This window comes from Camelina sativa, chromosome 3 (genome assembly GCF_030686135.1).
Source record: "Camelina sativa cultivar CO46 ecotype springtype chromosome 3, ASM3068613v1".
Lineage (NCBI taxonomy): Eukaryota > Viridiplantae > Streptophyta > Magnoliopsida > Brassicales > Brassicaceae > Camelina > Camelina sativa.
This window is the reverse complement of record NC_141882.1, coordinates 17,485,803-17,510,250: the sequence shown is the minus strand read 5'-3', so window position 1 is coordinate 17,510,250 and position 24,448 is coordinate 17,485,803. Positions and strand designations below refer to the sequence as shown.

The window sequence follows — 24,448 nt, the reverse complement described above, 5'->3', positions numbered from 1 at the left end:
AAAAAAGCTGTCCGTTTGTTTTTTTTTCTTCTTTCTGGGAAATATCTGTATCTTTACTTTTTGTTGCTGATCGAACAAAGCCGTTGAAGAATTTGGGCTTCTTTTCCGAAATCTACATCAGGTAATTCATCATCCATCACAGAGCAGATGGATTCGTTTTATTTTATTTATAAATTCTGGTCGATTTACTTATAAATTACTTGTCAATTATCTTTTATCTGTAGATTCGGAAGAGTGAGCTGGTGGAAATGATGATGATAGGAAGATTCATATATATAGGGGTAGTAAGTCTAATGAGTGTTTATGTTTTAATTTTTTAAAAGATTTACTTCCCTCCAAGTTAATTGTTTCTATTGAAGTAGAAAATCTTATGATTTCGGGTTTTTAGGCGAAATTACTTTATTTCTGGTGAGATTGTTTACCATTAAATTCGTTTTTAATGGAAAATAAAAGGATTAACTTAGGTCGAATTGATTTTATTTCGGTTTGTAGTATATTTGATTAATTATGTCCTGATTTTTTGGGAAGACGTTGATTTCAATTAGAATTATTGCACTTATTTGTTTAATATTGCAATAATCAATCATACGTCATTTACTTCTATAATCTAGGAAAATCTGGCTAATTTGATTCTAAATTATCATCTTTATTGAAAACAGTAAATTGATAGACCTGTATGATATGATTCCCATCCTTTTAGCTACTGAATTTAGCAGTTAATTTTGAATCGAATATTCATTTTCTGTTGATTGATAATTTTCTATATCAAACGAGAAATATGTTATTAGCATTTTAATTGAATAAAAGTAAATTGTTAGGCCTGATAGATTTTATTCCTTTTTTCTAATGAATTTAGCAATTACGTACTTAGTAATCGAATATTTGTTTTCTGTTTAATTGATACTGATAATCTCCAAAATATCATAGGAAAAATAATCCAAAAATAGCAAAAGTTTTTGGAATAAAAAAACATAATATATCATATATATTTATAATAAATATTAATTATTATTTTTTCTAAAATTTTATCCAAATATTTATATATTCGTTCTTACAAAATCATCTAAATAAATATATTTCCGTTTTATACTATTTTTGTATGCATTTCATTCTCATATAAGATTAGAGTGTGAGCTGAAAAAAAAACAAGATTAGAGTGTGAATTTTAAGTGTTACTGAATATTTAGTCGTAGTCTGTAGAACCAAACATATTATTCCGTAGTAGGTTTAAAGTTAAAACATATTAATAAGAAGGAGAAAAAAAATATGTTTTACGAAAATGTAATTATTATATATGGACTTTATGTCATTGGTATTAGGATAATATGTATAGTTTTTGATATAAGGCTATAATGTGTATGTGATGAATGAAAAGGTGTGCTTTAAATTAATTTAATTTGAATAAGATACACATGATAATAATATATTAAAATGTTTTTTAAATACATATTTTTTATTGATAATGAAATCTTTTACTCTAAAAGAATATTAGGGTGTGAATGATTGCAGCGGTTAGGGCAGACAAATCCGTCTGCGGACTGGACCGCTTTTTATTTACCATTCAGCAAATGTAGTCTGCAGTGGTACGGTCCAAATAAAGCAGAGACAAGACCGCACGAACCAACTGCAGACCGTTTTTGCATACAAATAGAGTTGGTCCGCAGCGGTCTGTAGTCCACCTTAAAAATGGAGCGGTCCAAACCGCAGATGGATTTGGCTATCCTAACCACAGTTACCATTCAGACCCTTAGTTTTGATATTGTAGACTTGTGTAGCCTTAAAAAAAATCTTACCCAACCATGATGAGAAACAAGGGATGTAAAGTTTAGCAAAAGAAGTCATGTGAAAATTATTGAATAGTTTTTTTTCCTGTGGTGATTGTAACGAAGAATCCCCAATATATATAGGTGAGAGGATATGTTGTGCGGCTTGTGGCTCTTCGGGTAGGGTTTTTTTAATGGGTTTATTAATTTTTTTATAAAATAAATACAATGGCATATAATTGTAAATAATTAGATGTTTTGAAGGTTAAATGATTAGATGTGATCTGAGCTCTGTAATGCTGACAAATCAGTTTTTTTCTCCAAAATGTTTCCCTTTTAATATATAGAGGATAATAACTGGCATCTACAATAATATCTTTGAAAAATAACTTTTTTGTATCATCTAATATGTATGTCCTTGTAATCTTTTTTTTTTCTTTTGGTTTATGTAAGAAAATTGTAATCTTTGTCGGTCGTCACCTACTACAAATTCTTTAAATCTTGCTCTTTTTTTTGTGCAAAAAAATCTTTAAATCTTTCTATATAACTCTACTAGATGAGGACCCGCCCGATGTACGGGTTTAAAGTTTTATAAATAAAATTAAATTTGCTAAAATTTGTTGTATGTTGTATATACATTTTATATTTGTTATAATACACTAATTTATATCTATTTACAAATCTTTTATGTATGTTACTATTAAAAGTATATTTTTTACATCTAAATGTACTCTTGTATGTTACAAAAATATTATTTATCACCATCTAGAAACCGTCTATATAAACACATTAAGCCAAGTATATTACTTTCACTTTTGCATATTTTTTAATTACTAAAATTGTTGGGTCAAAAAATATTTTGAATAAAAAATATATTATATAATATACTAATTAATGATGTATCATCACAATAATGTATGACCACCATGGAGAAAAAATCGGTTCCGCCTTCATCCCTTATGGAGAGAAACTTGCTTCCAATCTCCTCCACCATAGAGAAAACTTTGGTTCCGTCTTTCTCCTTTGGAGAGATAACCTTGCTTCAAATCTCCTCCACCTTCCTCCCTTGCGGAGATAACTTTGTGTCAAATCTTCTCTACCATAAGAAGAACCTCGGCCCTGCCCTCCTCCTATGTGGAGAAAAAATGTTCACGTCTTTTTGCTATCTCAAAATGGTTTGTTCCAACAACCAATGAAAGTAAAAACAATTTTCTAACTTCACACAAAAATCTTTTGATAGTAACTAATGTTAAATTTCCCAATGTATTCGTGATAGTAACTATGCCAAAGTGAAAGTAAAATAGTTGGGTTAATGTGTTTATAGATAACATAATATACTAATCAATGATGTATCATCACAATAATGTATGACCGCCATGGAAAAAACCTCGGATCCGCCCTCATCACTTACGGAGAGAACCTTGCATCCAACTTCCTCCATCATGGAGAGAACTTTGGTTCCGTCTTCCTCCCTTGCAGAGATAACCTTGCGTCCAACGTCCTCCACATTCCTCTGTTGGGTAGATAACCTTGTGTCCAACCTTCTCCACCATAGAGAGAACCTAGGCTCTGCCCTCATTCTGTGTGGAGAGAAAATATTCACGTCTTTTTGCTATCTCAAAATAGCTTGCTCCGACGACCAATAAACATCAAAACTTTTTTCAATAGTCACAAAATCTTTTGATAGTAACTAATGCTAAATTTCTCAATGTATTCGTGGAAGTGTCTTTGACACACCATGATGTAGCCTTTGTCTCTGTAACGCTTCAACCGCCACATTGTTTAGTGAGCCCATGTTTACTCTCAGTACATGGGCCCACTTTCCCAAGTGAGCCCTACATCTATTCCCGGCTTGTGGACCAACCTATATTCGATGGCCGGTTTGTTACGTCTGGAAGTTTTTAAAAACTTGATTACAGACCTTACAAATCAACAAAAGATATTTTCTTGTGTTTTGTCCTTACTCGCACAATTTCGACAATTTCGACCAGAAAGATCACCCATCATGAAGTTCTCTCAAGACCCTTGACTGAAAAATAAGAGCATTTTGGTGACGTATGTGGCTAAATCAATTCTATTAAAAATTTCTGCAAACCAAGGTGTCAGAGTCTTTGAGCTCCTATGGATCTATCAACAACGATTTTTTTTTCCAATCTATCAATCTCTGTTTCTTGTACGCTTGTGTTTGATTAGCCTATTTTATCAATTCATTAGGTTGATGAGCTTTTATTTGTTGTCTCCCTTTAGGATTGAATGAATAATGGTAACAATTATGATTGCCCAAAAAAAATGGTTTATGACCAACCAATCAAGGTTGAGAAATTGAAAAAAAAATAATTTTGCATAATTAAAGAAACAATAGAAAATTATAAGCATGTTCATATATGAATCCCAAATCATTCAAAGATTAAAATATAAATTAAAACAATCTAAAATTACTACAATAAATTTTAAAATACAGTATTAGAAAAAGAAAACTCATATATTAATTTTTTTTTGTCAATATATTAATCTTACTTATTCCCAACTGAAAAAGGAGAAAGTAGTAGAAAATTTTGATTTAAAAAAATAAGAAAAATTTACTTTCCCATTAAAATATATTCCCAATTAAACAAAGTTAAAAGTAATGTTTTGAATAAATTATTTAAATATGAGGCGATCTTTGATTATATAGAAGTGAGTACAAAATATGAAATTAATAATTAGAAGTATATTTTCCTTAATCATTTTCTCTATTATTTTTAATAATTAATCAATTAAAATTAAAAATAAGTAAATAATATTATAATTTCGAATTTTATGAAATATATATATATATAATCTCTTTATAATTCTTTTTAAAAACTTTATTTTTTTTGTTATAATCAAATTCTTCCTATTAAATATTTACACATGTCAAAATCTCATATTAATAACTTGACACATGTTAAAATTTTGTTAGTGGCTAATTTTCAAAACCCAACTTTATATAATAAGATATGATTATTTTTTTAATAAATTGAAAATATGGTTGCTATTTAAAAAATATTACTTTAATTACGATACATACGTCATAATAATTAGGGAGGACTATTATTGAATATTTTTTTAAAGCTTACACTTTTTCCGCCGGGAGGATAAAAAAGCCCTGCAGGAAAAAGACAGTCTGTAAAACAAGACCTTTTTTTTTTGTAAAACAAGACCTTACTAGTCTACTCTTTTAATTTTGTACATTATACTCGAAGAAGTGTAAAGTATAGTTATCGAAAGAGTGAAACAGATCAAAACAGCTTTTACATCGTCGTGTTTGGTTTGATACCAAAATTAATAACAAAATTGTAAGTAGAACTACAGATTAGTTTTTGTATTTCCGATAGCTATACATAAAGGTAATGATGCCGAAAACAAGGGAAGACTTTTGAGGCCATACAGATCTTATCAAATCTATCAACCCATAGTCCCATACTTTGTACTCAGACTTCTCACGTTAGTTTTCATATATAGGTTATCATCACCTCTTTTTGCCTACTCTTCTTTTTTAATTTATTTTTCATATTTACCTAAAATCTACTGTATCTGAGTACACGCTTTATGTTTCATGATGATATTTGTAGTAAGAATTACGAATTACGTATTTTAGAAGATCGACTAATGTATTTTCGTAACACGTTTTATATGTTTCATGATGGCTTCATTTCGTTGCCTCTTTTTAAAAAAATAATTAAGAATATTATTAAAGGCTTATCATAAATTGGTATATTTTACCAGATAAAAAAAAATTAAAAAAGAAAATTCGCACGTTGTATAGTTTCAAATAACTTATACGAAAATAATGAGTCAAATACTGTTAAGTTACGTCGAAACGAGTCATCAGAACAAGTTATATGAGAAGTCACTGACTTTAGCTAAAAACATGCAAAAGAAAAAATTCAAACCTCAGTGGCATGCAAGTAGAAGCTAAAATTAGCTTTAAGATCAAAGCTTTTCTGATAAAGTTTTTTTTTTCTGATCAAGTTTTTCTTGGGACTCTGCCTCTGTTATTATACATGTGGCTCCCAATTCTCTTTTATCTTTCACATGAATAAAGCTACATAAATTCACAAATACCACATAAGACAGCATAAAATAAGACAAAACGGAACTTAAAGAGACAAGACAGAAGGTACGTTAGATAAGATATAACATATTAGAATATTACATGTGACTTTTTATTTGTCTACTTGTAAAAATTCGACCTTTCTTTTCTGTTACTTTTTTTTCTCCTACTCGTACAAAATTTCATATTTCGAATTTTTTATATATTTTAAGAAAACAATAATTACTGAATTTGAATATATTTTTTTAACTAAAGAAATATTATTTAATTTTAAACCAATAACAATTCAAAATTTTAAATATTTTCAATGATTATTTTTTGAAGTTTATAAAACATCAATCTTTGTGGAACAAAAAAATACCCCAAAACATCAATCTTTATGAGACAGAAAGAGTATATTGTTTTCATTTTTTATATACAGCCCTTCACAATATTTTTAGAAAAAAAAAATTTACTCTATGACTCCGAATTTGTTGAGTCTTGGAGATTACGTACTCTTAACGTACGTAGAGGCAATTGAATGTGGCTGCTTAGAACACGTTTTCTAGGAAATGAAAGATTCATCTTACAGTCCATAGATATACTAAACATTCAATATGGAATCCTGTTTATCTATTGAGATTAAAATATGTAAGCCGGTTCATCATAGATTTTGTTCTATTTGAAATCACTTGATTAGCTCGAGTACGTAGCCTCTTCCACTGTTGATTTTAATTATGGCATGAAACTGTTTGGACATGCATTGATGATATGCAATAATTCCGTCAGCATTGTCAAGGCTGATAATGATGAGTTCTCCGTTGAAACCTCTATTGGTCTCTCCAGTACAGACCTTGGGACTCCATCGTGTGCCCATAGTTAGAGTTAAAACGGATTTTATATATGTTTGAATGTTGTAGTTTTATACAAAATTGCTTCAGCACTTCTAGTATCTAAAATCAAACTCACTTAAAACCCGTCTAAATATTAATTTTTTAAAAAACTAATTATTCGAACAGATAGTATACTTTCTTTAACGGATTGGTATTGAAAGAATCAAAATACACAAATGTCGTTAACGTTAAAAAAAAATTCCAATAGCTTTCCGTATAAACGACAAAACATTTATGTCAATAAAAAGACCTTCAAACGGACACATTCACTTCCACTGTTCAACCTGAAAAATTAGTGTTAAATAATAATAGTATCTGTTTCACCAACTCTTTCTAACAAGATAGAATACAAATTAGAATCCTACGTTTGAGAAATGTAAGTGTGAACATGGTCTATAGTTAAAAAAAGAATGTCGTCGGTGAACCGCTGGTTTCTTGAGAAACGTGTTTCCGACAGCAATCCAGCTTTAACGCAAGCTAAAGGTAGCCCCAACCATCCCCCTCCCTTCCCTCCTGACCCCATGACCATTCTCTTTTTGTCTCCTTTTCTGATTTCCTCCTTCTTACCCCAATTTCCCCCTTCTCTTCCTCCCCCCTTCCCAAACTGATTATATTGACCCTAAGCGAGTAATCTTAGGACTTCCTGCTCAACATAAATCAACTCATGTGGTCGTAAACCCCCAGGCTCAAGCTATTCTAAATTCATACAATCTCTCCTTATCTCCTAACCCTAGATCTGTAAACCTTATTACAGTGTCACAAGGAAACACCGTAGCTCAAACTGATGGTCTTATCACCAAAGCCTCATCAAAGGTTGCCCTTCTTGTACTAAACCCATCCATCCCCAAAACCATGATGCAAGAGCCTCAAAAAAATACTCTCTCAACCTCCTCAAGCAACCGTCAGTACTCAGTTGACTTCCAGATCCCAAAATCAACAAGGTCCAACTATCAATTTGAGCTCCAACACGTTCCTCTACCTTCTGGAGAACCAATATGCACCACTCCTGCGACTCCCTTACCCCCACTATTACCTACTCCAACTTCCTCTGCCCCAACTACTGATACCCAGACCTGCCCATCAGAACGGAGTGGTCAGTCGGTGCAGCAGAAAACCTCTAGTCCAAGTACTGAAACGTTGGCCTAGAAGCTAAAGAAAGATGCAGACAGAACGCTAACACGCTTAGCCCCTGTCGACTACTCTCCAGAAGGGAGACCTCGACTCGTCATTCCTGACTCAATATTTCATGAGTGAGCTGAGCTTCACAAAGATTTTATCATTGGCACCTTCAAAGGAAGACTTCCGACCTACAAGCACATTCAAAGTATACTTAGTTATATGTGGGACAGAGGTCAAAGGTTAGAGATACATCTAAACCACTCAAAAAACTCAATGTTAGTCAGGTTGCCAAACGAATATATTCGTACTAAAGTCTTAGCAAAGAAATTGTGGTATATTGGAGACTGCATGTTTCTTGTGGCTCAATGGAACTCATCAGGAGATGCAAATACTGAATTGAATGCCATCCCCATTTGGGCTCACTTAAAGGGCATGCTTTTTGACCTGATGCATCACAAAGGAATTAGTCTGGTGGCTGGTCTTGTTGGTGAACCAAAATAAATGGATGAGTTCACAAGGAATCTTGTCAGCCTAACAGAGGCCCACGTTAAGGTAGAAAGAAATTTAACTGAACCATTACCTTCCACAGTGGAGATTGTTCGAGAAAGTGGTGAAGTAATAACCATTTTAGTTGAGTACCCCTGGGTCCCCCCCATATGCTCTAATTGCAAGGAAATAGGGAATGTGATTAGTTACTGCCCTTCCGTCACTCAAACATGGGTCCAGAAACGAACTTCAAAAGAAGACACGCCTCCCCAAGGTTAAAATGTGGAAAAACCTTCCAATTCTGCTTCTCAAAGCACAAATTTAGCTGAACCTGAGGATCCACCGGCTAATTCTGCAGGTTGCCCCACTACTCCATCCCCTTTGCCTACTATTTCAATCTCACAGACCCCTACCTTTGTCCTACCTACTGGCTCAAAAAGAAGTAAACCTACCCGTCACTCTCTCCACGCCCAACCTTATGTAAAACCTAAGAATCCTCCCACCACCCAACTAAACAAGTCCACCTCCTCCTGTAACAATACTATTTCGCTCACTCCCAATCATTTTGACATACTAGCTTCTCAACCTTTGTCAGCCATAAATACCAATCCCTCAACTAAATCGCCCCCAGACCCATCAATCATATCAAACACTTTCCACCCACCTCCAAACCCACCAGCTCAAACTCTTTCTCCATCAGCCAAACTCCCCTTCACCCAACTGCTCTACTTTGGAGAATCTCCCACACGAGGGAGAGGACCCTCATCGTCACTAACCCTATCCCTTTCCCTTTCCTATGTATATACGACCCTTTTTTTGGAACATCGGGCTTAGCAATCAGTCTCCCAAAGACAAGTTTTTTCACTTGTGGTCTCCTAGAACCTGAAATTGAACAGATTAAGTCAGCCACTGGCATAAGTCACGGACAACTCCCAATTCGCTATTCAGGAGTACCTCTTTGCACTAAGAACCTTACCCTTCTAGATTGTGCTCCACTTATACAAAAGGTGAAAAGCAGATTTAATGCGTGGTCTACTAAATCCCTCTCTTTCGCAGGCAGGCTTCAATTACTAAACACAGTAATCAATGGAATCACTAACTTCTGGTGTTCTGCGTTTGTATTGCTAAAGAGGTGTATAAGCATTTTGAACTCACTGTCTGGTGCTTTCTTGTAGAAAATAACAAAAGAGGGTCATCACTCAGCACGAGTAGCATGGGACACGGTTACATCTGCAAAATCTGAAGGAGGGTTAGGAATACGGGACTTGAAAACCTGGAATAAGGCTTGCATGATCAAACTTATATGGCTACTATTTTTTCGTTCAGGATCTGTCTGGGTAGCTTGGTATAGAGGATCTGTCCTATCTGGGAACCTCAACAACTTTTGGACTCGGAAGCCATAAGTACTTTTGGCTAGCAAATAAGCTCCTAAAAACTAGAGAAGAAGTCTACCCTTCGTTTAAGATGCAAGTGGGTAATGGACAGTCATGCAAATTTTGGAGTGACCAATGGTCGAAACTAGGAAGAATGTCAACTTACCGCCGTAGAGAGGGTTTGCTGGGGATTCCGCGAGGAGCCACTCTGGCAGATCTATGGTATCGAGGCGCTTGGAGATTACCTCCTACACGCTCTGAAGCGCAGGTCAGTTACCACATAGAGTTATCTACTCTCCAACTGACACATGTCCCCGACGAATATATCTGGTGGATTGACGATCAAATCAAAGACGGCCACACTACAGGAAAAATAAACCGAACTCTCAAACAAAACTCACCTTTGGTCCCTTGGCATAAGATAGTCTGGTTCTCAAGAGGGATCCCGAAGCATAATTTTCTCACATGGCTATTTGTGTTGAATCGCAGCCCTACTCGAGACAGGTTAAGAGAATGGGGATTACAAGTCAACCCAGTCTGTATACTATGCAATGGAGACGATGAAAGTCGCGACCATCTTTTCTTCAACTGCCCTTTCACCTAGACCATCTGGAATACCACTGCTCACTGCTGCTCTTTCACTGCTACACGATCGTGGAACGGGACCATAGACAACCTTCTTGACTATAGGGGAACGAGAGTAGCAAAGACGATGCTCCTTATCGCTTGGCAAGGCATGATCTACTTTGTGTGGACGGAAAGAAACCACCGCATTCACAGAAACACTTTCCGATCGGCGGATCTAATCATCCGCCAAATTGACTCCTTGATTAGAAACAGAGCTTTAAGCTACCGCGACTCAAACCCGGTACTCACTTCGAATCTGCTCCTTCAATGATTTGCAGGAAACGCTCACTGACCAGTCCACAAAACCCTAATCGCCGACGGAGGCCATGAGATCTAAACTCGAAGATAATTTTTTCTCTCAATCATTGATGACAAACGAAGGTGGTTTGAAGTTTTTGTACCGCCCAACCGTCTTCCTGGTTCAATTTTAACTCCTTGGTTCAAACTTGGTTCTCTCCTAACTAAGGGTTTAATTTAGTTACAACTTAATTATGTTTCTAATCAATTGGGCTTCCAATATTGGGCCTTGCCCCGTAAACATTTGATTTCTTCCCAGTTTTTAATTTGAATGCCTTTTTAACAAAAAAAACAAAAAAAAACATGGTCTACAGTTTGTATGGAAATAAAAGGACATGCAATAACTGTATCAAGATATATCATCTTACATAAATTAATTTACCAACCGTGTCAATAAGTTTATATATTGTAGCAAAACAAATTGAATAGAAAGAAGAAAAACTCTATATCAGTATTATTGTATGCAATGCAGTATTGCATATCAACATATCATTTTAACTAAAACTATCTTTATTTATTTAGTGATAAATTTAACTTTATATATATTATATTTCTTTTCTTTTAATTTGGTTCTAATCAATTTGGACTTTTCATTTGTTTTTAAATAACCATCTAAGAGGGAGAAACAAAGTTTTATATACGGAAGCAACAAAAACGAATAAGCTATATCTAGATATATATCAAATTTGTGTTTTTATATGAAACCAGATGTCTACAAATCAGGTTTTTTAGTTAGGAACATTTTAATTTTCGATTTTGAACCGAGAATATGTGAAAAATATATACACATCTGTCCTGCAATTGCAATATTAACCCATAAATTGTACAAAACAGATGATGTCTCATCGACAATACGTTTGAGAACCCACTGGATAAACTCTGTTTCTCCCATCTTCTCAATCACGCTGCCAGATCAAAATATTCAATAGACCATAAAAGCTACCATTTTTTTTTATCAAAATAAAGTATTGAACATTAGACGACATTAAATGCCAAAAAAGTTAAAACAAAATAAAAAGAAAAAAATTAAATAAATAACCCAAAAACTTAATAAAGTGATATGATTCGATGATATTATTCATTCACAGAGAAACAGTATATATACAAGAGTGCAGAGAAACTAGGGTAGTCTAGGAGAGTTATAGAGAATATACAGTTTACATAATTAGAGATTCTAATCAATAGATTGTAATCAAATCATATCCCATAAATTACTCCTTAATATGCCCCCTCAAGATGGAGGGGCTTTGCGTAACTCCAATCTTGGAAGAGCAGTTGAGGAAGGCAACCATAGAGAGAGGCTTAGTAAGTGCATCGACAAGTTGATCTTTAGTCGAGACGTGAACCACATGCAGAGAACCATTCTGAACCCATTGGCGGATGAAATGATAGTCGATCACAATGTATTTCATACGGGAGTGAAAAACTGGGTTTGCACATAGATATGTTGCACCTACATTGTCACAATAGACCGTTGGAGCAGCTGGCAATGTGATTCCCAGATCAGTTAATAAAGAACAAACCGATAGGAGCTCGGAGGAAACATTGGCCACAGCCCTGTACTCAGCTTCCATTGATGATCACGCAACCCCCTTCTGTTTCTTAGATGACCAAGAGATCGGATTTGAACCAAGGTATACAATGTAAGCATTTGTAGAGACCATATCAACCTTGCCACCACCCAAATCGGCATCGGAGTAAGCATGAAGCGTTAGGGGTGGTTGACGCTTGAGGAGAATGCCATGATAGGGTGTACCACATAAGTAGCGAAGCACTCGCTTAACAGCTTGCCAGTGTAAGTCTGTGGGATGATGCATGTACTGCGAGAGGAAATGTCTGGCTGTGTGAAGGCTAAATATTGGAGGCTACCAACAACACTCCTATATTCCATCGGATCAGGAAGCGGAGAACAAGAGTAAATCGTGAGACTTGGTGTAGTGGCCATCGGAGTTTACACCGGTTTCGCATGTAGCATGTTTGTCTTCGTCAATAGATCCAATATATACTTCCGTTGAGTGAGATACAAACCAGTGGAGTTGCGAATAGCTTCAATACCAAGGAAATATGCGAGGTCTTCATGATCCTTAACCGAAAAACGATCATCCAAACTTATGAGAGTACTACGAAGAAGAGCTGTATCATTGCCAGTGACCAGTATATCGTCAACATAGATAAGCAGGTAAACAACGGAAGAGACACAACGAAGAATGAAGAGGGAGGTCTCTGCTACCGAGTTGATAAATCCAGTTGTTAGCAAATATGTCTTCAACTCCATGTACCAGGCCCTTGGCCCCTACTTTAAACCATAAATCGCCTTGTTTAGTTTACATACATAGTCAAGCCGGTCCGCGTCAACAAATCCTGGTGCTTGAGACATATACACCTCCTTTGTTAAAGTCCCCTGAAGGAAGGCATTGTTCACATCGAGCTGACGGATCGGCCAATCGCGAGCAACAACTACACCGAGGACCACACGAATAGTTGTTGACTTCACCACATGATCGAAAGTTTTGTCATAATCAATTCCCGATCGTTGATTGTACCCTTTTGCCACAAGACGTGCCTTGTAACGTCTTACAGTTCCATCAGTGTTGTATTTGGTAGTGAAAATCCAATGACAACCCACGATTGTGACAAGACGGGAAGGTCGAGGAACCAAATCCCAAGTCCGATTACGAAGTTGAGCATTGATCTCAGCTGTGACTGCGGGACGCCAACGTTCATCCTGAAGAGCTTGAAGAGCGGTTCACGGTTGTGAAAGAGCAAGGCGAGCCACCAATCCATACTTTTTATTTGGTTGTCGAATCCCCAATTTTGAACGTGTCTTCATAGAGTGATGATTGGTAAGTGGCGGTGGAGCTGGCAAGTTGTGAGATTGCAAAGAGTGCGATTGCGACGAAGCATGAGTGATAGACGGAGAGGAAGATATGGAGGATGACGAAGAGGAGGATGGAGCCTGAGAGGTTGCTGGCAAAGATGGTGACGACGTAGAAGACAAAGTACAGCCATCGGGTGACAGTAAAGAGGACAGTGATGGTACGGGCGTTTTGTTGGGCTGATTTGGAGGAGTGGCATCAATTTGGGCTGGAGGGTGAGGCTGTATAGGAATATTTGGTATTTGAACATTGAGGTGGTGTTGATGGGCTGGGTCAATAGTGTGTGTGTGTGTTGTTGGGCCGTGGGTCGCGACCCATTTTCAGTATGAGTAGTGGGCTCAACAGAAATTGGTGGTGATGGAGAAAGAAGAGAAGAGACGCGTACCTGAGAGGACAATATCGGCGGCGTGAATGTGGAGGATGACGGAGAGTTAGGGATCAGATTGACAGGGAGAGACCGGATAAGGGAGTGGAGCAGAGTGACCAATGAAGGAGATGAATCCGATGGTGGAGTGGTGTTCGTCGAAGAAGGAGATCGAGCGAATGGGAATTCTGTTTGGACAAACTGGACCTGGCGCGAGATATAAAGACATCTAGTGGTAAGATCACGACATTGATATGCACTTTGAGAGGCAGAGTAACCAAGGAAGACAAAAGGCTTTGAGCGATTGTTCAGTTTGTGAGAGGAATACGGTCAAAGCCAAGGATAACATGTACTGCCAAAAACTCTCATCTTATCATAATTTGGAGCGGACTAAAAACGTTTTTCAAATGGAGACTGTTGGTGCAAGACAGGGGTTGGTAACCGATTGATGAGATATGTGGCTGTAGAAAAGGCAAACGGCCAATATGTAGAAGGCATTGACGCACAAGAAAGAAGAGCAAGACCCGTCTCCACAATATGTCTGTGTTTGCGTTCGGACAACCCGTTGAGCTCCGGTGTATGCGGCGGAGTCGTGTAGTGTTCAATGCTATGAGATGTAAGATAGCTTTGAAGAGCCACATATTCTCCTCCATTTTCGGAATATAAGGTTTGTATTTTGGTGTTGAAGCGATTCTCGACCAATGCTTTGAAAGCTATAAAAGTAGCTTTGACATCTGATTTTTGTTTTAGTGGATAGATCCAAGTATAGCGAGTGTGATGATCAACAAAAATAAGATAGTACTTGCAATTGTCAAGAGAGAGGACCGTGAGGTCCATACATCGGAAAGAGATATTGAAGTGGTTTTGTGGATCGAAGAGAAGATGTTGAAAAAGTGAGTTTATGTGTTTTATGAAGCAAGCAATCAGAACAAGACAAGTTGTCTAAAGTAGAAGATAAAACGGGTAAAGAAAATTTTGAAATAATAGTATTCAATGTGGTAGAGGAAGGATGGCCAAGACGAGCATGCCAAAATGAAATGGTTGTTTTAGAGCTAGGTGAAGCAGAAAGAGCCTGGATTTGAGACCTCGTCACTAGACACTCATACAACCCATCCTTAGTCTTTCCTTGGAGCAACAAGCCCCCGTGATCGGATCCCTCACCTGAAAAGCAGCAGGGAAGAAAGACACCGAAACATTCTTAGTGTTACATATGCGATACACATACACAAGATTCTTATGAATGAGTGGGACACATAAGACGTCTTGTAAAGAGAGAGAACGATAATCAGTAGGAAGAGAAGCTAAACCCTTGTGTGTTATCTACAAACCTGAACCATCACCAATCAAACCAGCATCATCATCGGAATAAGATTGATGAAGGGATAGGTTTCGTAAGTCAGAAGTGATGTGGTGTGTAGCACCGCTGTTAAGCATCCAATCCTCAGGATTGACCGTAGCCCCTAATGCAAGATTCGCTTGAGGTTGCCAAGGAGTGAATGGAGGCCGTCAGAAACGGACGGGTGGTTTTGAAGTTGAGGACACCGACGTGCGGAGTGCCCTTGTACATTACAAAACTGACATTTTCCCAGATAGGGACGGTAGGACCGCTGATCAGACTGTTGGGAAGAATGGTGTGAGGAGGACTGGTGAGAGCTGTTGTTGTTAAAACGAGGCTTGTTGGAGGGACCACCACGAGAATTGGCGGTGCGACGTTGAGTGGCCATGTTGGCCATGATAGGAAGCATAGACGGAGCAGCTTTGTAGAGGATATTTGCTTCACGATTGCGTAAACGCTCATGGACATACACAATGGTTGGAGAGATGTCTCGAGCTTTAATTTGATCAATGACGGGGGGATAATATTTTGGTAACCCATCAAGGATGGTCTCGATCTGGTCATCATGCTCCACAAGTTTTCTCAAGTTGGCGAGAGTATCAAAGCTTGTAATGAGACCTTGGAGATACTCATCAATGGTGCGATTACCTTTGGTTCAAGCTTTCAATTGATCTCGCAGTTGCTGCACATGACCACGACTCGGTTTGGCAAACGTCTCCGCCAAGGTAGACCAAATCTCCGAAGCGATGGTTGTGCGAGAGAGGATAGGCTGAACGGTCAGAGAAATAGAGCCGTGAAGGGCGCTATAGACCGGTTGATCTTGTCGTTTTCGGGCAACATAGGCTGGATTTTCAGAGACAACATCGTTGGTGGTTAACGTGGATGGCGGGATCTGGCAAGAATCATCCAGATGCCCAACAAGACCATGACCATCGACCAAGGCACGAACTTGAAGTTTCTACTTGAGGTAATTGGTTTGAGTGAGTTTTGTGATGTTTGTCATATTGACATGAATGAGTGTTTGGTTGTGGCAACAATGGTGTCGGTCATTGTAGGAGAGGAGGCGGAAGACATCGAAAAAACACAAAAGAAAGAAGGAAAAAAAACGTGAAAAGAGAAAAAAAACAATTTTTTTTTTTGATATTAAGTGTGCTCTGGTACCATATTAAAGTGATATAACTCGATGATAATATTCATTGACAGAGAAGCAGTATATAACTATATATACAAGAGTGTAGAGAAACTACGGTAGTCTAGGAGAGTTATGGAGAATATATAGTTTACATAATTAGAGATTCTAATCAAAAGATTGTAATCAAATCATATCCCATAGATTACTCCTTAATAAAACTTGTCTCAAAAAGCTTCTAGTCTGATTCTTCTCTTCTGACACGTTTTCAATCACCTTAAAACTTCAAATCTCTCCTCGTTTCTCCCACAACAAGTCACGCCTCTCTCACTCTCCCTTGTACGTCTTTTATGTACTTTCACAACCTTATCTTTTCAAAAGCCCTTTGCCCTCACTGTCGCTCTCACTAAAACACAAAGCTTGTTCCTCTTTCTCTCTCTTCTTTCACCTTCTTCTATCCATGGAAAAGAAAAACCCCATGAAAACACTAAACCCAAACGCACCGGAATTTTCACCGGCGTTTACTCGAAACCCTAATCTGTACCATCCTTCTCCCCCGCCACCTATATTCTACTTTAACAAGCCGTTTCCTTACCACACCAAGCTTCAAAAGACCAAGCCGTTTCCTTATCAGACTAAGCTTCAGAAGAACAAGACGTTTCCTTATCAGACCAAGCTTCAGACGACCAAGCCGTTTCCTCATAACACCGAGCCTTGGGAAGCTAGTACCGGCGCAGATGTTAAGCCGGCAAAAAGCCCTTTCCGTAATGGGTTTTGTAACAAGAGATGTCTCCCACCTCGGCTTTTGAAGAAGTTTTCTTCCGAAAAGTTTGTGCCTTTACCGGAAAATAAGCTCGCCGGTAAAACATCCATCATGGTTAAGAATATACCTAACTGTCTCAGGTCAGATTTATCTCTCTTCTCTCTCTCTCAACTTAGTTTTCTTTTAGTTGTGATGGATGAACTAAAATAAGATTTTATTTTGTAGACGAACTGATCTTTTGAGGATTTTGGACAATCATTGTCGGAAACACAACAGAGAGTCTTCATATGACTTTCTATATCTGCGTATGGATTTTGTGTGAGTTAATGCTAATTTTTTCACTTTCTTTGGGCAAGATTAGAGTGAAATAAATGCTTCTTGCATTGTCGGTGATGATGGATACATTTGATATTTTTACAGGAAACGAGCAAAGTTGGGTTATGCCTTCGTTAACTTCACTGCCTCCGTCGCAGCTGAGAGATTCCGGAGGGAATTCGAAAACTTTTCTTGGGGCACTCTCGGATACAGGAAGGTTTGCGAAATCACTATGGCTAAGTATCAGGTTTGAGTTTTTTTTTTTCTTTTTTGGTTATTAATTTGTTATTGTTTATGTAGAATTAAGTAATAAAATTTTTGTGTTTAAGTCTCTTTCTTTTTTTTGTTAGAAGACTCTCTGTTATTCTTGTGAAAGTTTAGTATCTGTTGTTGCTAGTTTAGAGTTAAATTCCGCAATTTTGTGTTTGAGTCTCTTATTTTGTGTTGGAGTCTCCTTTTTCTTGTTTTGCTTGTTAAGACTCTTTTATACTTGGTTTTGTAAGTGTTGTTAGAGTTAACGTTTTTTTTTTTTTTTTTTTTTTGATATGATTTAGTTTTGAGTTAATTAGTGCAATTTTTTTTGTTTTTAAGTCTCTTTTTGTCTTGTTTTGTTTGTTAAAAGACTCTGTATTGTTCTTGGTTTTTTTATTGTTGTTGCTTATATAGAGTAAACGTCGTTTCTTCTTCTGATATGATTTAGTGTTTGGATATCTATCGTTTTGTTTGTTAAAGACGCTTGTTTTGGTTGTTTAAGACTCTTTTATTCCTTGTTTAGTTACTGCAGTTGCGTATTTAGAGTTGTTAAAATTTTGTGGTTGATTTTTGTTATAGGGAAAAGAAGAGCTGACTAAACATTTCAAGGACTCAAGGTTTCACTTGCCACACCGACAATTATCTTCCGGTGGTTCTCTCTCCCCCGAGTGATGGCTTCACAGGTTACACTCTCACGACGCTTGGTGACAGAGTCGGCTTACGTGGCGGTGGTTCACGTCGTGGTTCATGGCGTTAAGATTTCTAGGGTTTCGTAGAAGAGGAATTGTGTTTTCATTATCTCCCTGGATTTGAGATTTTGCAGGATGACGTGGCGTTACCAGCTGGAGTGAAATGGAAACATAGCTTTCCTCTTTCTCTCTCGCTCACTTTTTTTACTTTCCTAGTTAATGTATTTGTTAAGGTGTGTTATGGATTTAATTACCGCTACAATGGTCAAGTGCTCTATTATTCCACGTTTAGTTTTCCTATGTCTTTTTGATTTTTAGTTTTCAGGTATGTGTCTCGTTCGCTTCTACAACATAAACTTAATTTAAGTTTAAACCAAAAAGGAAAAATGCATCACAATATCAAATATTCAGAAAGAAAAATGTAAAACTATATGAGTTAGTAATGGGTATCTATATAAATGGGCCGTCTATTGTGTATGTGTGCATGTTTAAAAGACGACAATATTTCTACTATTAACACCTTCTTTATGTTCTTTTTTTTTTCATCGGCGACATAAGAACCACCGGAAGCAACCATTTGTAAGCTTTCTGGATATCTGATTATGTGAAAGGTCAAAGCGGGTGGTGGTTTCAAATTCCGATAAGTTTTTTTTTCCTTTTTAAGTGCATATCATTGTCGTTGACGGTAGTCTATTCTATTATTGTCAATGAATCAGTTTGTTTCATTTGGTGGATCCGTTAATGGTGATTTTGACAATGATAAATTTTAATTAAGAGTGAAATGTTAGCGATATGATTAGATTTACGTTAATGACTCAATATCTCTTCTCTCTGAATTAGGAATCTTCTATATTAGCCTAAACCTAGAGGCTCCTCTCTTCCTTGTGTATATATATTCAACCTCTGTACATCTTGTTAATATATGAGAAATATATTCATCTACATGAAGTAGACACAAAGATTAAAATGATTCGTTTTCAATTATCCAAAACGAAGATTAAGGTGAGTAGTGGTTGTGATTTCGGGAGGAATAGTGGTTGAGTCTTAGCGATAAAAGCGGCTGTGGTGGTGTTTTCGATTTCATAGAAACTTGGATTTTTAATGGTGGCAATGATGAGACCATGGATGCTGGTGGTGAGGATAATATTAGTGTAAGAACAAAAAATGGTAACATGACTAAATTAGAAGAAACATAATCATGAATCGAGGCCGCAACTGAGATAGTTGCATATAAGTTGGTATCTAAATGGAAATTAAATGTTAAAATTTCACATCATGGAACCAGTTTAAAATAGTTACCTTTTTACCAGCTAAGTTACTAACTACATTCTCCAAATCTGCAATCTTGGTAAGTAATTCTGCTTGAGTAGCTTCAAGTTTCTGGACATGGGAGTCTCTAGTATGTAAGAATGTCATCTTGGTAACAGTAGCGCCTCTGCCCATGCCCCTAAGTCTTTCTGGTTTGTCTTTTCCAAGTATCTGACTCACATCATCGTCTCAAACATTATCCGTGTTTGTGGAGTCCATTTCACTATCAATTGTCTTGATCGTTTCCTGAATTCAAAATTGATACACAACATATAGAAACTACTTTCAAATAACTTTAAGAACATACATTATGATTTTAGGTGATTCTTACAACAGTTTCTGCAAATTCTTCCCTCACAGGTCTTCCATCAGAATGTGTGTGTCCTGCTATCCACACCTTACTTCTAATAACTTTCGAGCAAAAAAAGAGAGAGGGAAGAAATGAAATTTTTAGGGTTGGTGGGTAATTGGGGATTTTTGTCGAGAAGTGAAAAGTTTTAGCCTCCAAATTTTTCTAAATGTCACTCGATCTAATTTTTAGTTTACCGCCTAACACTATCATAGCGTTTACTATTTGGTATTGCTATTAAAACTACGCAATTTTTTTTTCATTTTTTAAATATAATCTAACATAGCGTTTACATATACACAAATGCTATCTAAAAAATAAAGGTCTAATAACGATAGCATTATTGCCATAAACACTATACTACTGTGCTATTAAAACTCAAAATTCTTGTAGTGATTAACCATATCATGAAATCTATTTTCCTCGTTATACCCAAAAAAAACAAATTGATCAGATTCTTGGTGCCCATAATTACTAGGTTGATCAACAGCATAATTCATACTACTACTCCTACATTACTGCTACAACCATCTCCATGACGTAATTATACATAATAATTCGGCATAAATCCTCTATTATTAATTCCAAATAAATATCGTTTAAGCACATGGACAAAATCTTGTACCATTTTCAAGAACAAAGTCATGGTTTATCGCCTGATACATCCAACCGCGCAACCGATCTCAAAAATTGTTTCGACAGATCACCAGTCTCCAGATCTCTATGATTATACATCAACCGTCGTATTATATCTCATGCTCTCGCGCCTAAATATTATTATGAAATTTTAAAATTTCTAGGCTTTTTTTTTGCAAACGTATTTTTGTAAGTATTTTATATTTTGGTTTTGATGTCTCATGAACTTTCTATTTATAGCCTTACTAAAAAAGACTGCTATGGATTTGCTAGGAAATTTGCAAGGGATTCGCTAGCAATATTATATTAGTTTTTTTTTCCACCAATTTGCAAGGTTGTTAGACTTCTTCCGATAAAATAGTTACTATCGGTTAAAACGTGCTTGGTGACCTCAATATCCCTCACAACTCCATTCCAAATTTGCTACGGAAGTAGTCACTCGCTAATGCGTCGAAATTTTGCAAGAGATGTGCTTCACAAATTTACTATGGAAGCAGTCACTCGCTAAAGTGTCGCAATATTGCGAGATTTGCGATGGATCTACTCTGTCTCGCAAAACCTTGCAATTCCCTCGCAATTTTGTTATGAAACATTCCCGCACAAATTTGTGAGAGATTTGCAAGGTTCCTCGTCTCCGTAGCAAATTACTCAAAAATCCGTAGCAAAATTACAATGATCGTATTTTCGTGTAGTGAATGATCAGTATTTATACTAAAACATGCAATTAATATTCGATCCACACAACTATTCCTCATAAATGCATACATTTCATAAAAAGAAGATGACTGACCTAACAGCCGATCACGACATCAAAAAAGACAATCTCAATATTAAGGCCTTTGAGACCCCCACATTCCTTCCTGAGCGATTCAAAGCTTTGTTCGGGGTATAACAGCGCTTGGTCTCGTCGCTCATAAATTGTGTTCATAGAATCTACTAACATTTGGTTGTTACATGCTTCGTCACGTGGTAATCTAGTCCTTCGAAGTCCCAGAACATTCAACTTGGCAGGATTGAGTTTCATCCCGAACAAAAATGTCTTCGATGTAGACTTGCATAGTTTAAACATGTTGTTAAGAAGACGCTGATAAGTGGCTCTGGCATTCTTGAGTCTGAAGGGCATTACCACATAACTGTAAATTCTCATGTCCGTGATTAATGCGGTTTTTTCTTGGTCCTCTGGGTTCATCTTAATTTAGTTATGTCCGGGAAAGGCGTCCATGAAACTCAACAGTTCATGGCCCGCAGTTGACTATACGAGTCGGTAAATATAGGGGACAAGGAAGCTGTCCTTTAGGCATGCCTTATTGATATTCGTAAAGTCGACACATACCCTCTACTTGCCATTCGTCTTCTTTACCATGACTGGGTTGACGAGCCAATCAGGATATTTAACTTCACATATCAAACCAACTTTTAACTATCTTTCCACTTCATCATTGACATCTTTAGCTCGATCAACCATTCCTTTTGTTTTTGCTTAATTGGCTTGAAGATAGGATTTACCTGCAACTCATGAGGGATTACTTGTGGGTCTATTCTCGACATGTCCTCTATAGGTCATGAGAAGGTGGCCAAATTCTTGGTAAGAAAAGAGAGAAGTTGCTCCTTCACTTTGGGAGACAACTCCAAACCGATTGATGTTCATATATTTTACCATGTTTTCCCTTAGTTTATTCACATCTTTTGCATCTTTTGCTAGCCATTTTCATCATTATTGTGTAGCTTTAGGACTAATCATGCATTCGAGTTTAGTTGCATTGCATTTGCATCTTTTCATGCATAAACAGGTGATTTTGGAGCTTAAGGAGCATGGAAACAATCCTGAGGAGAAGTGAAGCAATCTTGAAGGGAAAGCAAGAGAGTTAAGGCTGAAGAACCAAGGTCCAGAGTCCAACTCGACCAAGCACTCGACCGAGTGGGTAGATGGACTCGACCGAGTGGAGTGTGCACGAGAGAAGCCAGCTCGACCATGGACTCGACCGAGCACTGGTCGAGTTGACCGAGCCGTTGACTACTTTGACTTTTTCTATTTTTAGGGCTTCCACCTCCTCACCTATATAAGGCCTTGTACCTGCAGCCACCAAAGTGTGCAACTTTTTAGATATTCCCTAAACCTAGTTTTTACCTTTTTTAGTTTTATTCCTTTTGCATTTTTATTTTTAAGATCTTGTACTTCCTTATGAAAGAAGACTAGATTCTTATATTTTGTTGGTTCTATAACTTTCAAGATATTGAGAATTTGAGTTTCATCCTTTCATCAATATTGAAGATCTTTGTTTAATCTTTCTAATAATGCAAGTTTCAATATTTTCTGGGTTTTTGACTTTGATCACCATGTATTGTTGTGAGTAGTTTCCTTAGGATCTTGAGGATGGGTTAGGATGGATTGATCTTGTGGTTTGTGTGACTTGGTCAAGCTTGATTGTTGTAGATCTCTTCTAGGGTAGATGATCTTAATGCTGATTCTATATCTGAGAGGGTAGAGTCTGATTTCAAGCTTCTTAGCATCACACCAATGTTTAGGAAGCATAGATAAGGCTAGATCTAGAGCTTACCATTAGGCTTGCTAAGAGATTAGAGGTCTTGTTTGGTTTGAGATGTATTGCTTAATGCCTGCTTGTGTAGATTCTTTACTGTGTGAGAACAAGTCTAGAATTGCATAGGTTTGATTGTTTCTTGACCATGAGAGTGGGAGAAACTTGTCTTAGATTAATATGTCTAGAGGTTAGCTCAAAGTTTGCTTGAGATTTGTTGACCAAGTTAGATAACCACAATGATTAGTCCATCCCATGAATCCATCCTCAGGACCTTCTTTGTTTATTGAAATCTTAGTCTTAATCCTGTTGCTTGCTTGTTGTTTGATTGGATTTAGCATTACTCTGTTTTTATTGCATTGCTCTGTTTCTGCGTCTAGTCTAGCTCGACCACCCACTTGACCTACAATCGGTCGAGTGCTGCTCGAGTTCATCCCCAGAACTCTGTGTCTATGATTTGTGCTTGTCTTGTTTCATTCCTGTTTCATTCCAGTTGCATACATTTAGTTTTCAGTTCATTAATTATCTCGCATCAGTTCATTAGTAGTAGTCTCTGTTTCTGTTCTTGCTTTATCACTGTTTCAATCATTCAGTTTCAATTGCATCTAGTTGTTAGTTCTTGTAGTTTATTTTCTGCATTTTACATTTTCTTCCTAGGATTGTTAGTGACAAACAATCTTTACATTTGTCTTAACTTAGATTCATATGCATATCTTAATTGTTCACAAACACTCATTTAGGATTGATACCTCTTGTACTGCAATATCATAAGGGGAATTGAAACACCCATCCATCATTCCATTCATATCTCACCATTGCATACATCATCATTCACACCACTATATATAAATCATGTTTCAATTTGGCGCCGTTGCCCATTTGAGTGTATTTTGTGACATTTAGGATCAAAAGAAGTCTAAGATTAAGTTCGTTTATCAACTTGTTCACTACTGATCTCGTTTCTTCTACTGCTTGTCTGTGATTGAGTTTCAGGTACCAGCTCGACCACCAACTCGACCACCACTCGACCGAGCTGTGATCGAGCACTTGATCGAGCCAGAAGCCGGATCCAAATAGCCATTATTTCCTAGTCGACTCGACCACCCACTCGAGCCTGCGCTCGACCGAGTACATGTTCGAGTCAGTAATGATGTACAACAACAGTATGTTCAATTACATACCCATGCAATATCAACCAATATACCAGGCTGAATTGTATCCCTCTCCATGGTTCCAGACCTCACAAGCTCAAGAACCTGACTTAAGAGATATGATGCAACAA

The 24,448-nt window shown here is 36.9% G+C and overlaps 1 long non-coding RNA gene and 1 pseudogene across 2 annotated transcripts; both read left to right on the top strand.

Moving 5' to 3' along the window:
- LOC147947068 (uncharacterized) lies at positions 1 to 463 on the top strand. The gene is made up of 2 exons (XR_015587474.1): positions 1 to 121; positions 225 to 463. It is a non-coding gene; the product is annotated as an uncharacterized LOC147947068 (long non-coding RNA).
- A 16,173-nt stretch (positions 464 to 16,636) lies between these two features.
- Positions 16,637 to 18,634, top strand: LOC104777518 (protein MEI2-like 4; annotated as a pseudogene). Its single transcript, XR_015587136.1, has 4 exons — positions 16,637 to 17,220; positions 17,306 to 17,398; positions 17,501 to 17,642; positions 18,227 to 18,634. The product of XR_015587136.1 is annotated as a protein MEI2-like 4 (transcript).
- Positions 18,635 to 24,448: the final 5,814 nt, after the last annotated feature.